Raw genomic sequence first — 13603 nt, 5'->3', positions numbered from 1 at the left:
ACTCGCCTCGCAAGCGAGAGGTCTTAGGTTTGATTCCTGGGCAGGATGAAATGTTGGGCAAGTTTCTTTACTCCACGCATCTCTGTTTGCAGTAAGCAGGAACCTGGTTGTTAGTCAATTGGTGGATCATTTTACTTGGGGGAATAATCCCTTCATTCTTTTAAAAATAATAGTCACTCAATCTATGACTGTGTGTGGGACATTGCTGTGTGCAATTGGCTGCTGCATTTCGCCTACAAAATATAGGCAATTTACTTTACAGTATATTCATTGAAGCACTTTGAGTCATCTTGAAGACGTGATAAGGCACTAGATCAAATGCAAGGATTATTATTATTTCAGATTAATTGATCCTGCTAGCAGAACCAGGGTCTGTGTGGGTGGGTGACAGAGGACTGGGTCACTAACTACAGCATATCAGGGTAACTACAATATGCATCAGGTAACACAAGCTTCCTGCCAAATCAAATCTAGTAAAAATGAATGTTTAGGTCAATAAGGACGTGTGTACATATAGATGTAAAGAAAACCATGCATTTTGATAGCACTTTTTTTCCACATTAGAACTTCACTTGACTTAGTCAAGTCATGTGCAGTGAATTGTGTCAGCAAATGGCCAGCCACGTTAACTACCACTAGGTAAATGATCAATTGACAGCGAGGACACTGGAGAGAACAACTTCTCTTTTTGAATACAGTCTTATCATGTGATAACATCCACCTTTACAGATTGGACCTCCATTTAACTTGTATCCAAAGGATGTTCACCCCACTCCAAACCCCCCTAGGCGGTGTAATCTTTGTCTGTTCAGTGTGGAGCCATAATCTTCTAAACTAGAGCCAAGACTGCTATGATAACCATATACTAATAATCCTTGCTTTGATATTGTGCCTTATCACGTCTTTGAGACGTCTCAAAACGCTTTACAGTATATACTGTAAAGTGAATTGACTGCATGTTTTGTGGGTGAAACGCTGCAGTCAATTGTGCACAGCAGCGTCCCACAAACAGTCATGCGATCCACCAATCTACTAATAACCGGGTTCCTACTTACTGCTCGGTAAACAGAGGCATGTGGAGTAAGGAAACTTGCCCAATGTTTTGCCCTGCCTGATAATTGAACCCAGGTCCTCTCGCTTGCGAGGTGAGTGCTCTAACAAATAAGCTACAGGACTCCACAAGATGTCGGATGGAGGTAGTGCAATGTAGTGGCCCGGTCGGGGCTATAGTTTAACAATAGGTTTGGGAGAGGTGACAGGTGATGTGCAGCATGGCTGGATATGAAGTTTGGAAGTCATGCTGAATGCCTTGTGGCCAGCTTAAACATGATCAATTCAAAGTACAACCATTACATTGTGGACATCAGACCCTGCATTAAAAGCAGCAGTAAATTGAGATATTTGTTAGATCAGGGTATATCAACCAAGGGTGGGTAATTGGACTTGAGGTGCAGATCAGCCATCATCTTATAGAATGGCAGAACAGGCTCGAGTGGCTAAATAGCCTACTCCTGTTTATAAAGGGGAAAGTCAGATTAGATATATGCAAGTTGTAACTTGTCCAACTGAGGTTGTGTGTATTTTCCAGAAGGGATAAATTACAGATTAGCAAAATGTCGCTTCTTTATTCAGGGAAGAAATCTGGAAAATATCTGGGAAATGAATTACATCCCGTAACTTAAATCTACTCTCCCAACACAGTCTTAATTGAACTAAGTTGTATGATCATCATGGGTAATTTCAAAACCTAAATACCAAGTACTCATGTTCCTATGAGTTGTTGTGGTCTGGAATTCACTGCCTGGAAGCAGATTCAATAATAGCTTTCAAAAGGGAATTGGATAGTTATTTGAAAAGGAGAAATTTGCAAGGATACAGGGAAAGAGCAGGGGAGGGAGACTAGTGGGTAGCTGTTTCAAAGAGCTGGCACAGGCACGATGGGACGAATGGCCTCCTTCTGTGCTGTAGGATCCTATGATTCTACATATGACAACTTAGGCAACAGATGGTCTGGGACACTACCTTGTGTGAGGGGAGTTAAATGCAATTTGCTGTATTTTAGTTGCGTTTTCAACAAGTATTTTTGACAATTTAGCATTAAATTATAGCCACTGTTATGCTAGAATTTAATGGACTCCTGACAAATTAGGAGCTGAGCTGAAACCTTCCAAATGATTCCTATATTATCAGAGACTTTATTACTGCTGCACAGAGCCCAAGCGCAAAGTCCCAGACATGAACAGACAGCAACCTGTGCCACCCAGTTTCTGTGTATTGGTTTTCTATGCAACCCTCCAATTGAATACAACTTTTATCGAGCAGAAATACTCCAGCAAACCGGCTTCCTAATATTTCCACCCGTGTTGAATTTTCCCTCAATGCAAAAGAGGGGAAATTCTGCACAGAAATGTTGTGTACCACCACATTGAAAGGACACCACTTTTCAGCTATATACTGTAATAATCCGTGCATTTGACACAATAATAATCCTTGCATAGCACCTTATCACATTGTCAAAATGTACTTGACAGAATTTACTGTAAAGTATAGGGCCTATTTGTAAGTGGACCTGAAAGTCAAATTGTGCACAGCAATGTCCCAAAAAGAAATGAGAAGTGAATGACCAATTTTCTCAATCCAGGATTGTTTGTGGGACGTCTGTCTGAGTGCCAGTGGCTGCCACGTTTCACCCAAAGAATATACAGTCTACAATATATACACTTTACAATATATTCTGTTAAAGGATAGGAACATAGGAACCGGAGTAGGTCATTCCAGCCTTCAAGCCTATTCTGCCATTTAATTAGATCATGGCTGATCTGTAACTCAACCCATCCTTTCAATTCCATTTTCCCACTTTACCTCCCCATATCCCTTCTGACCTACCAAAAATCTATCAAAGATGAGGCGCTGTATCAATGCAAGGATTAATATTACTACTTGGGGACTGTTGACCAGGACATCAGGAGAAACTCCCTTTTCTTTTTGAGACGAGGGAGTTTCTCCTGGGGTGCTGTCCAACAGTCCCCAAATAGTAATGTAACATTCATCTGAACAGCCAGGGAGATCCACTGTTTAAGCGACTGCTCTGAAGGAAGGCATCTCCAACAATGCAGCGCTCCCCCAGGAGCACACTTCGGAGTGTCAGCTCCAATGCAATAGTTACTCAACATTTGAAAAGAAGTCACCTTTGTCGTGTACAAAACAATTCAGCAGTTGTGCTAGCAAAAAGCTCAACTTTGCCTCTGGCATCCATAGAGTAACATTGACAAGGCAAAGGTGAGCTCATTTTGCATCACAAGCATGTGGGTCTGAAACCCCGCCAAGAAACTTGTGCACACAGATTCCCTTCAGTCTCTCCCACACTGGGACCTGCAGCTAGGGCGTAGTGTTATCCATCAATGAGGTGGTTCAACCCTTTGCCCCATCTGAGAAATGTCTGCGGGGTCACATAAGCAACATTTTTGTGTTTCCCTTCCAGAAACATAGCACTTACGGATTATGGAGGGAGCGGGTGTCAGATGTGTTACCCTTCAGATGAGATGTTGAATATCATATTTAGTTTGCTTGTTCAAGCTTTATTATTAAAACAAATAAGCTGCAACTAACTCTTCCTCCTGACATGACTGCTTGGGTGACCTCCTGTTAATTCTTGCAAAAGTAATTTGCACTACTATTTGGTCTCCGGTTTGGCCCTCGTACCCTCCTCTCCACCATCAGCGCCCGTGCCTTCAGCCACTATACCCTGTAACTCTATCCCTCAATCTCTCCACCTTGTCCCGACTCCCATTTTAAAATCCTGCCTAAAGACCTTCCTTTTTGATCATGCTTATGGTAACCTCGCTCTCCCTCTGGCTCGGTGTTAGACTCCACCACTGTCAAGCGCTCCAGGATGCTACATCGTGTGAAGGGCACTGTATAAATGCACGCTGTTATTGTTTGTTGTTGTGAAATGCACTTCAGACACTTAGCTTGTTCTCTTCAATGCAGTGCTCTCCCTTCCCCTCCCCAATTTAAACAGATGCGGAAGGCTGTAATTCAACCTGGTATGGTTTACAATTTCAAGATCAATGTCCAAAACATAGCTTTGAATTCCCTCCACAGTTTCCATTACTCTCCAGATCTGCACTAACCAGCCATTACTCCAGAGTTAACTATTTCTCCCAAAGTCACAAGCAGCAGCTAATTTACATGAACTACTATTTGCAATAATAAGAGAGGGCATTTACAGTGATAAGAACCTTAAAATACTTCTCCCCTCCTAAAGCCTTTATTGCTGGCATATGGTTCTGTGAATGCCATCCACCCTCAGCAAACCGTTGTACCAAATATGAAAAAGAAAAGGGAGTTTCTCTTGGTATCCTGGCCAACAATCCCCAGATAGAAGGTTCATCTCCTGGCTGTGCATAGGATGTTGTTGTGTGCTGCTGTTTGCCTACAAATACTGTTACTACACTTTATAGTATATCCCATAAAACGCTTTGAAATATTTCTATGACAATGTGATAAGGCGCTATATATAATAATCCTTGCATTTGAAATGGAGCTTTTCACGTCTTCGAGACGTCTCAAAGCGCTTCACAAAATATACTGTAAGGTGAATTGACTGTATAATTGTGGGCGAAACGCGGCAACCGAGTGCGCACAGCAGTGTCCCACAAACAGTCGTGGATTGAGTGACCAAATTATTATTGAGTTTTTTTTATAAGGATTATTATCCCCGGAAAAGTGATCTGCCTATCGACTAACAACCGGGCTCCTACTTACTGTTAAGTAAATAGAGGTGTGTGGAGTAAGGAAACTTGCCCAACATTTTAAATACATGTTGTATTCTCATTTAAATTGTTCCTCTATAAAGTGGATCACTGCAGTGGAGGGTCTGAGCCACAAGTCATCTTGATGGCCACCTGTGCCATAATTTACTCTGATTCTACCACTTTATAAAGCTCAGACTAGCAGGAAATCTAATAAAGGACTGCACTTAATTATACATCTGTGGGACTCTAACCCATTGGATATATGGGAGCTGCACTGAATATTTCTGTAGCTTCCAGCGGTGCACAGCGCAGCACAGTTTACTAAGACACAAGAGTTATTTTTGGAACAGAGTGTTGCCAAAGTTGGACAATGAATGTTCTCACTGGCGTGTGATGGTACACTTTTCACTCTGAACGATTTGGTAAGTTCAGTGGCAATGCTGGGGAGAAAAGGACCCCTTTGCTTGTGAAGACTATAAAAAGGTGCTTCAGTCAGAGGCCTAAAGATGATCGTGCTCTTGAGTGACTGAGCTTCCAGTAAAAGTGCTGTGCAGAGTATCATTTAAAGCCATTGGATCCTGCATACAGCACTGGAAGTGCCAGCTCAGGAGTTTGTAAGTTGGATCCCCTTGGAGCTGAACTGGCTCTAAGGTGACATGTTTGGCAATGGAATGTCAGAATCGAGCCAGGCCTCTGTGACGGCCTCCAGTCCGGTTCCTGAGCCAGGAGGGTCCGCAGTATTCCAGGGCACTGCTGATGACAGCACAGCCCGGCCCATCGGCAAGACCTGGAAGGGCAGACCAGCCACTGGGGGCAGGGAGACATCCCACTCAGCTCCTGTTAACCCTGCAAGCCAAGCCCTTATGGGTAGGATGGTCCTCGCTGGACAAGCAGTGGGAAAGCTTGCCAGACAGCAATATCAATGGCAAGCTATGTGGTTTTAGCTGGTTAGACTACAGCAGTTACCCCAACACACACTCTGGGGTCCCCAAGTCTTGGCTCTTGTCGACCTGCGCCTAATACTTTCCAGACTTAGGTAAACAGGATGTGTCCCTCCAGGGAGAGAGTGCACATTCCATTCCAACAATCTGTCTCTGGGATTTCCATGTGCAGGAGGGATGCAGGGAATTCTCAGCTTGGTTTGGAGACTCTTAAGCACTGTGATGGGTTTTTGCAAGTGTTAGACACCCGGCTGCGCAAAAAAAACCTCTGAATACAAGAGATTGAGAAAATTCCCTCAAAGACCCTTACTTATTTTAGAAATATCCATTCAAGTGTGTGTGTGTATAAATAAGATACAGAATATGTAATACTGTGTGTGCATATATATATATACATAATGCATATATTTAATGCTACACAAGCTGGTGTAGTGTTGAGTAACAACTTTGCTGGAAATGTCATTTTCTCTAACTATGAGTCTCTATTTTGTTTTATCATTCAGGATAATTTTAATGATTTCAGGAACAATTTAGCCAATGTTTATTAAGTGTTTTCAGCTGCATTGTGTTCCCTTCTTTCTGGTTTTGACATCTGTGCACCTGTTAACCTGAAAGCATTGAAACTTGTTAATGTGCAGCTATTCTCCGGCCAGTGGAGTCCTGTAGCTCAGTGGTTAGAGCACTTGCTTTGCAAGCGAGAGACCTGAGTTCAATTCCAGGCATGTCAGGGCGAAACCTTGGGCAAGTTTCCTTACTCCACACACAGCCTAACAATAATCCCTCCAAAACCAAAAACAATAATAAATTGGTCATTTTCAATCTACGACTGTTTGTGGGACATTGCTGTGCGCAATTGGCTGCCGCGTTCGCCCACAAATATACACTCAATTCACTTTACAGTGTGTTCTGTGAAGCGCTTTGGGACGTCCTCCCGACGTGAAAAGCGCTATATCAAATGCAAGGATTATTATTATTATTATTATAGTGGTTATAATAATGCTGGTGAAATGTTCCTTTGCTGTTTACAGATTTGTAAAGGTAACACTGCAACAATGGCTTTTCTTTTCCATTAATGGTTGGATTGTATTTCAATCCACTAAGAATATTACATACTGTATTCTGGCGTGTAAGTGGTGCATAGTATACATAGCAAACCAGCCAATTTGGGCATTATCCTAAATCAATATTTTGGTAGTTTCCTTTATTTTCTAAGTACTACAGTACTTGCCAAGAGCTGAAGGGTCACAGCCAGGATCCATTATTTTCAATAATTTTAATCCTTGCATTTGATAAAGAGCTTTATCACGTCTTCCAGATGTCTCAAATCGCTTCACAGAACATACTGTAAATGAATTAACTAAATATTTTGTGGGTGAAACGCGGCAGGCAATTGTGCACAGCAGTGTCCCACAAACGGTCAATGATTGAGTGACCAATATTTTTTGTGAAGGGATTATTACCCCCGGAAAAGTGATCCGCCAATTGATTAACAATTGGGTTCCTACTTATTGCTAGGTAAACAGAGGTGTGTGGATTAAGGAAACTTGTGCAACTTGTGCCCTGCCCGGGAATTGAACCCCAGGTCTCTCGTTTGTGAGGCGAGTCCTCCTACCCCTAAGCTACAGGACTCCACTGACTGTTGTATTTGATATTTGGGGCGTTGGATATTGCATATAAAATGCGACAGCCATTTTGCACATTACAAGCTCCCACAAAGAGTCTTGAGCTGAACTACCAGTCAATCCAGAAGATAATCGCAGGAGGATGAGAAACTCTCTTCTCTTTGAATAATTTCGTCAGAGTATTTGCAGAGTACCACCAACGGAACCAATCAGAACATGACCAGAGCTTGTAATTGTAATAATTCTTGCATTTGATATAGCGCCTTATTGCGTCATTGAGATGTCTCAAAACATTTCACGGAATATACTGCAAAGTGAATTGGCTATTTTGTGGGCGAAATTCTGAAATAGTTTCATTTGGGAACTATTTGGGTGGACAAATTTGCAGGGCTACGGGTTGAGAGCATGGGAGTGGGATTAATTTGGGCAGATCTTTCAAAGAGTCAGCACTGGCATGATGGGCCGAATGGTCTCCTGCTGTGCTGTATCTTTTTTTTATGATTCTATGAATGTTTATCCAATTTGCAGCCAAGCTCTTTCCTGTCCTATCTCCACACAGTGGAGACCTGGTGCAAGAATAGGTGCCAAATCTAACATTTTGCCCACCATACCAGTACGTAACAGCCCACTTATAGCCGTTATACTGTTAAGTATTTCCAAAATGGTTCAAATATTTTTTTTGGGGGGACAGGAGATCTGTTTCTGCCCGGGAATGGATTGGACCACCATAACCTCGTGAGCAACGTCAGGAAGACGTCCCAATTAGTTGGATAGTCAGGGTTCTGCACCCGAGCTGGCGGTTGGGATCAGGAGGAGGTGGGGTGGTAAGGGTGAGGGTGACCGAAGGTGCAATTAAAGAGGAGGGTCTTGAAGGAGGCAAGAGAGGAGGTGAGGGAGCACTGGTGTGACTGCACCATTTACACTGTTGTAGTTACACCACTGCCTCCATGCATGTTTTTTTTAACATATTTTTCCAGCAGATGTCACTTTAGTAAGGATGTCAGGATCTTGTAGGGTGCAGAGAATATTTACCAGAATGATACCAGGGATAAGGGTCTTCACTTATATGGAGAGACTAGAGAGGCTGGGATCGTTCTCCTTAGAACAGAGAAGGTTGAGGGAAGATTTAATAGAGGTGTTCAAAATTATGAGGGGTTTTGATAGAGTAGATAGGGAGAAACTGTTTCCTCTGGCGGGTTGGTCGGTATCCAGAGGGCACAGATTTAAGATATTTGGCAAAAAAAAGACAGAGGGGAGACGAGGAGACTTTTTACCCAGAGAGTTGTTGCAGTCTGGAATGCATTACCTGCAAGGGTAGTGGAAGCAGATTCGATAGTAGCTTTCAAAAGGGAATTGGATAGGTACTTAAAAAGGAAGAATTTGCAAGGATATGGGGTAAGAGGGGGGGAGTGGGACTAGTTGGTAGCTCTTTCAAAGAGCCGGCACAGGCACAATGGGCCGAATGGCCTGCTTCTGTGCTGTAAGATTCTATGCGTCTCCATTTAACTTGGGATCGGGGACATTGACGACAGTGGTGGAGATCATCGGATTGAGCACAGACTAGAGATTAAAGCTTTGCATGCTGTGTCTGAGCTCCACACTGCTCTCCTTAGCCTTTCACTGGGTGTTCATGAACTACTCTTTGAATCTCCTCTGCATTTGCCTTTGAATATTTTTTGTACTAAAACGGTGACTTATCTGAAACCTGTTTAGAGTAACATCTTAAACTTTTTTTAAGAAGATGTACCAGATGCTTTTGCAATTATAATATCTACTTATCTGGCTTCTGAGATGATTTTCAAACGTCTGGATTTTTTTGGGGGTGATTGGGGGAAAGTGATAATCATTGTAACAGCGGTGAAGAAGACTATAGTGGAGTCCTGTAGCTCAGTGGCTAGAGCACTTGCTTTGCAAGCGAGAGACCAGGGTTCAAACCCGGCAGGGTGAAACCTTGGGGAAGTTTCCTTACTCCACACGCCTGATAATAATCCCTCAAAAAAACAATAATAAATTGGTCATTTCAATCCGTGACTGTTTGTGGACACTGCTGTGCGCAATTGGCTGCCGCATTTTGCCCACAAATATACAGTCAACATTTACAATCTATTGTGTGATGCGCTTTGAGACGTCTAGAAGTCGTGAAAAGTGCTATATCATTTTTTTTTAATGATTATTACCCCAGAAAAGCGATCTGCCAATTGACTAATAACTCGGTTTCTGTTTGCTGCTAGGTGAACAGAGACATGTGGAATAAGGAAACTTGCCCAACTTTTCACCCTGCCCAGGAATTGAACCCAGGTTCTCTCACTTGCGAGGCGAGTGCTCTAACCAATACGCTTCAGGACGCCGCTGGTCCTTCCAGCAGTAAAATGCTACTCTGTCCATATCCCAGACATGATTCATACAAACACTATCTGCTGTATTTGCCGACTGTCTGCCAGTACTTACCAACTTGGATATAATTAAGAAATTCAGCACAGGTTAGGTCTAAAAACATAAACTCGCTCACAAACTGTGCAGTCAATTCACTTTACAGTATATTCCTTACAGTATATTTACAGTACATATTGAGGATGTGTTGAGGCAGATGGGGAATTTTAGAATGTTGTTTGGATCATTTGTGGTCTTTGTGAGGGATTTAAATTAAAGCTAAACCAAGATGTGGGATTGTTTACCATCAATATTTTGTTTTCCCATCATTGCTCATATGTCCTTGATCTAACATGTTCATGTGCGTATTGTTTTTAGATTGATGTGTCTTGGGTGTGTCGTTTTACCTAATTGGTGTCATCATTTGATTAATGCCTCTCTGTAGTTCCAGTAGCCTTCAGGGAAGATGTGTTTACTTACAGTGTACTTTGAGGTTCAGATGAACGCTTCTAATGGCTTACAACCAGGATCTCTTAGTAATCACTTAACTGGGTTTTCTTCGTCACTGACTCATTTGGAGGGGTTTTTCTCTGAAGAGCATACATTGTGTTTTTTGGTTTAATTATGTAAAACTATGATGGCTGCAATTTCAGCCACGTCACATATCTCCGAGATAAATACTGAACGTATTTTCATCTTGATTTTGACATCCTTCCTCCAAATGTGAATCTGGCTTACTGCTCCATCTTGTGCGACTAAGGCAGCAACGTTTCTTTCATATTTGGGGGTGGGAGAGGAGGCCTTTCTCTATTGTACTCAAAACTAAACTTATTTTGTCTTCATTCGGAGAGTATCTTTGCATTTGACATAGCACCTTTTCACATAGTTTGAGACGTCTCAAAGCACTTTACAGAATCTACTGTGAATTTTAGTGACCGTATACTTTGTGGGCCAAAGTATGCATCACTAGATGCTATATCAAATGCTTTGATATATATTATTATTGTATGGAGTGGCTGTGCTTCTGTCACACTTTGACTGATTTCACTGTTTTTTAAAGCACAAGTTGGCAAATGTGTCCCTCTTCCCTATATAAGAAGCTAATCTTCCCCCTATGCTTTCTATCACTGAGAAACTTAATCTGAGCAGCAGTATTGAGAGAGAATTTGGTGGTGTCCCTCACACTGGGCTGCTACGTTTTCCACGAGCAATCGGTCATACAATAGCACTGCGTCCTATTCAGAAGTTTGCTTTCTAAACCATTCAATCAGATCTGTGTTTGTGAATTCTTTATTGTATCTTGATGGGTGGTCATAACCCGGATGGCATTGATGTAACGGAATTGTGCTGTTGCTCTTTTCCTTACACAAGCCAATGGATGGTTCTAGTCAGTGCATGTGGTGATCTTGTCAGTGAAATGCCAATCAATGTGCTGTCTGAGGTCATCTGTTAAGAGTCTCTTGTTTCTATGCTGATGAATTGAGTCTCCACATCTGTGCAGAATGCAGAGTTAGACTTATAATATAATAATCCTTGCATTTGATATAGCGTCTTATCACGTCTTTGAGATCTCTCAAAGCGCTTCACAGAATATACTATAAAGTGAATTGACTCTATATTTTGTGGGCGAAACATGGTAGCCAATTGTGCACAGCAGTGTCCCACAAAAAGTCGTGGATTGAGTGATCAATTTTTTTTAAGCATACATAACAAATATGAGGTACTCACGTTTTGTTTTCTACAAAAAAGACGTCAGTTGCTATTCATTTTCCATCTTGTTCTGTGTTGCTTAAGCTATTGTTTGCTGTGCACCGTATAACATTTCTGTAACTTATATATGGTTTATAGCTAATTCCTGCACTAACGATGAAGCACTTAAGCATATTGCAGCACAAATGGTAAATGGATATCCTGCATAGCTCGTAATCAATACTGTAGGAAATGGGATCTTCAGCATAATAACAAATTGCATGTACTGGAGTACTGGAGTCCTGTAGCTCAGTGGTTAGAGCACTCGCCTCGCAAGTGAGAAGACCTGGGTTTGATTCCCAGGCAGCGTGAAACGTTGGGTAAGTTTCCATACTCCATGTGCCTCTGTTTACCCAGCAGTGAGTAGGAACCTGGTTGTTAATTGATTGGCGGATTGCTTTTCCGGGGGTAATAATCCCTTCAAAAAAACATGATTGGGTCACTACTACTATTATTATTACTACTACTGTTTGTGGGACACTGCTGCGTGTAATTGGCTGCCGCGTTTCACCCACAAAATATACAGTCGACTCACTTTACAGTATAATCTGTGAAGCGCTTTGAGACGATGGGAAGACATGATGACCTGCTATATCAAATGCAAGGATTATTATTATCAGATTTTGCAAACTTCAGCAGTTTTCGGTGATTCCCTCCTCTGAGATAATGCTATTTTCAGATGAAGTATAATGAGCTTTGGCAGAATGGCAAATGAGGACCTTGGAAGAGCAGGTTTACCGTACCCTAATTTCTTCAATGATTGCATATTCAAATTGTGAAGGGAGCCCCCTTGCCTGAACCTAACCTGCAACGTCTTTTTTATCATGTCTTTGTGGCATCTCAAAGCGTTTCACAGAATACACTGTAAAGTGAATTGACTATATTTTATGAGCGAAATGCGGCAGCCAATTGCACACAGCAGTGTCCCAAAAACAGTCGTGGATTGAGTGACCAAATGTTTTTTTAAGGGATTATTACCCCCAGAAAAGTGATCCACCAATCAACTAGTACTTCTTCCAAAAAAAACGATTAACAGTTTGCAGTTTTCATGTAGCGTGTTTTGTAGAGCAATGAGGCTTGACAATACTTCTGTGGTCCATGACTTTGCCTTGTACATCAATATCAGCAGCATTGTTTATGAACACAATACAAATTATATGTGTTTAGTTTGCTTTTGGAGGCCACAAAAATGTATTTTCCAGCATGTTGTTTTGATCTCTCAGCAGAAGGATTGTGTTTCTGTAGCACAGCTGTGTCTCCTTTATTTCTGGTTAACTTGTACGTTAATTTGTACAGGACAGATGTGAGAACCTTTTATACTTCATGCCGTGGGATAGAGGCAAACAAAAGGAGGCAGTTTAACTTGTTGACATTGAAACTGCATGGACAGATTGCTCAATGAAACAAGGTTCTGGGTGGAGTGGGAAGAACAAGAAAGCTCAGTGGTTTCATTTGAACGTGTGTCAAAGCTTTTAATTGCGTTTGATCCTGTCTTGGTGGAGCATACAAGTTTATATTCATATTATATTTTTGGAATCTTTCGAGAGTACCTCAAGGCATTACCTGATATAAAAGTAGCAAGTTGTGTGGATCAAACATCGATAAAGCGCCTTATCACGTCTTCGAGACGTCTCAAAGCACTTCACAGAATATTCTGCAAAGTGCATTAACTGTGTATTTTGTGGGCAAAAGACAGAGCCAATTGCGCATAGCAGTGTCACACAAATTGAGTGACCACATTTATTTTTTGAAAGGATTATTACCCCCTGGAAAAGTGATCCACCAATCGACTAACAACCTGGTTCCTACTCACTGCTAGGTAAACAGAGGCTTGTGGAGTAAGGAAACTTGCCTCAGGTTTCACCCTGCCTGGGAATCAAACCCAGGTACTCTCGCTTGCAAGGCGAGTGCTCTAACCACTAAGCTACAGGACTCCTTGAATTCCACATGAGCCTCCAGCCCTCCTTGCTCCTTTTCCTATACCCCTCCACTCCATTATCTTTCTTATGTGCAGCATGATTCCTCTTAAAAACATATAAATAAGAGCAACTCTTAATGCAGACCCCCTTGTGCAGCATGTTCAGCTAATACCACCCTTTAAGGCTTTGGATTGCAGGTTAGCAGGAGCTGAGAGGGAAGAATAACTGGTCTGTCCTTCCAAATT

General features: G+C 41.9%; 1 protein-coding gene across 2 annotated transcripts in view; it reads left to right on the top strand.

Annotated features, from left to right (window-relative positions):
• Nucleotides 1-13603, top strand: part of cnksr3 (cnksr family member 3) — a 67996-nt gene that overhangs the window by 13772 nt on the left and 40621 nt on the right. The window lies entirely within an intron of this gene.

The sequence above is a fragment of the Callorhinchus milii genome, unplaced genomic scaffold (genome assembly GCF_018977255.1).
Source record: "Callorhinchus milii isolate IMCB2004 unplaced genomic scaffold, IMCB_Cmil_1.0 Scaffold3, whole genome shotgun sequence".
Taxonomy (NCBI): domain Eukaryota; kingdom Metazoa; phylum Chordata; class Chondrichthyes; order Chimaeriformes; family Callorhinchidae; genus Callorhinchus; species Callorhinchus milii.
Note: the sequence above shows the minus strand (reverse complement) of the source record. Positions and strands in the feature narration are given on the sequence as shown.